Source organism: Arachis stenosperma, chromosome 3 (assembly GCF_014773155.1).
Source record: "Arachis stenosperma cultivar V10309 chromosome 3, arast.V10309.gnm1.PFL2, whole genome shotgun sequence".
Lineage (NCBI taxonomy): Eukaryota > Viridiplantae > Streptophyta > Magnoliopsida > Fabales > Fabaceae > Arachis > Arachis stenosperma.
In genome coordinates this window covers 117,969,351-117,972,372 of record NC_080379.1, presented here as the reverse complement: position 1 = coordinate 117,972,372, position 3,022 = coordinate 117,969,351, and the positions used below count along the sequence as shown (strand labels likewise).

At 35.1% G+C, this 3,022-nt stretch overlaps 1 non-coding gene across 1 annotated transcript; it reads right to left on the bottom strand.

Annotated features, from left to right (window-relative positions):
- Positions 1-2,453: 2,453 nt before the first annotated feature.
- On the bottom strand, positions 2,454-2,560 carry LOC130972718 (small nucleolar RNA R71). The gene has a single exon (XR_009083880.1). It is a non-coding gene; the product is annotated as a small nucleolar RNA R71 (small nucleolar RNA).
- Positions 2,561-3,022: the final 462 nt, after the last annotated feature.

Below are 3,022 nucleotides of genomic sequence, written 5' to 3'. Positions count from 1 at the left end.
TCTTATCTATCTTTTCCTAGTGAATTTGCATCTAATTTGTTGAGTTAATTAAGAATTAATTATATTTTAGCCACTATGAATGCTATTTTGAGTTTTGTGCAATTTTATTTATTTTAGGTAGCATTCGGAGGGATTTGATGAAGTTTCTGCAGAGAAAAAGAAGACACCAAAGAGATGACCAGCGAAGACCGACGCGGACGCATGGCTCACACGACCGCGCGGAATGGAGAAATCGAAATGACGCGATCGCATGCCTGACGCGAACGCGTGGACTGGAATCTGCACAAATGACGCGAACGCGTGGACTACGCGGACGCGTCACATGCGCGATCTGCAAAAATACAAATGACGCTGGTTACGAATTTTGGGCTATTTTGACCCACTTTCCAGCCCAGAAAACACAGATTAGAAGCTGCATAATGGACAAATCAAGTGGTCCCCAACCATCAACTGAAGATCTATTAATTAATTCGAATTTAAATTCAAATCTTATCTTTTAGGAAAAGATATTATTTTTAATTTTTGATTTTAAACCTATTAGGATTAGTAATAAATAGAAACTCTGTACATTTAGGCAGGTACCAAATTGTTACCAGAACCCTTATTTTTCTTCTCTGAACCATGAGCAACTAATCCTTCATTGTTAAGGTTAGGAGCTCTGTCTATTTGTAATGGATTAATTCGTTTGATCTTTCTAATTTATTCCATGCTTTGATTTATATTTCAATAATTATTTTCGCTCTTTATTTTATGAATATGGGTGGAACGGAAGTATGACCCATGTTCTAATTGAGTTCTTGTAAAACTTGGAAAACCTCTTTACTTGAACAACAGCTTAGAAACATATTATCCTAAATTTTAATTATTTGGATTTAATGGGATACGTGACATATAATCCCCTTAATTTTGGGTAATTAGAATTTTTGTGGCATATAAACTGAAAATTGATTTTTACCCTCTAATTGGAATTAACTGACCAAGGAATTGGCAGTTAATGAATTTTAGAGGAGACTAGGAAGGTCTAAGGAATTAGGGCCTAGTCACATATAGTTTGCAATGAAATTATATCTTGCATGATTAAATTAGTTAGTAATAAAAATTAATCCGAAAAAATAGATAACTCTGAAACCTTAACTGTTTTCTCCATATTTTATTCCCAACTTATTTATCTGCCTGTCTTTGATATTCTGAATTTATACTTAAACCTTTTGAACATCTCAAAACCAATTTTTGCTTGCCTAACTAATCCTATTACTCAATAACTGTTGCTTAATCCATCAATCCTCGTGGGATCGACCCTTACTCACGTAAGGTATTACTTGGTACGACCCGGTGCACTTGCCAGTTAGTAAGTGTGGGTTATAAATTACGCACCAAGTTTTTGGCGCCGTTGCCGGGGATTGACTGTGATTAACAACTATTAGTTGTTTGATTGTTTAGATTAGGCGTTTTAATTTTAATTTTAATTAAAAAATTATTTTATTATATTTCAAAAAAATTTAAATTTTCCTTGTCTTTCGTTAGCACCCGTATCCCCCATTTTAATTTTTTTTCATTTAACGTTTGAATTTTGTTTTTAAAACCTGCGTCCATTTTTTTTATTTTATTTTTCTTTTTATTTTTATTTTCTTTTATTTTCATTCTGTTTCTTTCCGTTATTTTTTTTATATTTTATTAGTTTTATTTTATTTCTATTTTTAACCTTCAAAAAAAAATTTTCAAAAAAATTTTTTTAAATAAATAAATAGGACCAATATTTTTCTTAATTTCTGAAATTAAGTTTGGTGTTACCTATTTATTATTTTCCTTCTATTTATTTTATTCAATATTTTTATCTCTTTACACAGGTTACCTTACTGGGAATTCTCTACACTTTGACGTAGAGATTCCCATTCTTTCTTGTGTTTTGTTTGTTTATGCGCAGGAACAGAGACAAAGAACATCTCTTAGGCTTCGATCCTGAACCTGAAAGGACTTTCAGGCGGCGTTTACAACAAGCAAGACTTTGCAAGGCTGCAGAATCCACTATGGCAAATAATAATGCTAATGCCAATGTGGTAAATCCGAATGGGGATGATCAACAGAGGAGAGTGCTTGGCTCTTATTCTGCCCCTACTGCGGATCTTTATGGAAAAAGTATTATGGTGCCTCCTATAAATGCAAACAACTTCGAGTTGAAGCCTCAACTGGTCACTCTGGTGCAACAAAACTGCTAGTATCATGGTCTTCCCCACGAAGACCCAAATCAATTCATTTCAAGTTTTCTGCAGATTTGTGATACTGTGAAGACAAATGGAGTGAATCCAGATGTGTACAAACTATTGCTCTTCTCGTTTGCTCTGAGGGATGGAGCAAGACTATGGCTAGATCCTCAACCCAAGGACAGTTTAGATACTTGGAACAAGGTGGTTACTGAGTTTCTCACAAAATTTATTCCACCAAAGAAGCTGACTAAGCTTAGGATGGAGGTTCAGACCTTCAGACAGAAGAATGGTGAGACTCTCTATGAAGCTTGGGAGAGATACAAGCTACTGACTAGGCAATGCCCTCCAGACATGTTCTCCAAATGGACACAAATAGACATATTTTATGAAGGCTTGAGTGAAATGTCCAAAATGTGCTTAGATAATTCTGCAAGAGGTTCATTGCACAAGAAGAAGACACCAGAGGAGACTATTGAGCTTATTGAATTGGTTCCTAGTAACCAATATTTATACTCCTCTAACAGGAATCCTGTGAACTCTGAAACCCTTCAGAAGAGAGGCGTGTTGGAAGTAGATGCTATTAATGCTCTTCTTGCTCAGAACAAGCTGATATCTCAACAAATAAATCTACTTACTCAACAGATGGGTGGCATTCAAGTCTCAGCTATCAACACCCAAAATCCCCCACAAGAAGTCTCCTATGACATGGCAGGTAATTTTGTGCAAAATGATAATTATGATTATGCTCAACCTTCTTTTGAACAGGTGAATTATATGGGGAGTGGTCCTAGAAATCCCAACAATGACCCATATTCTAA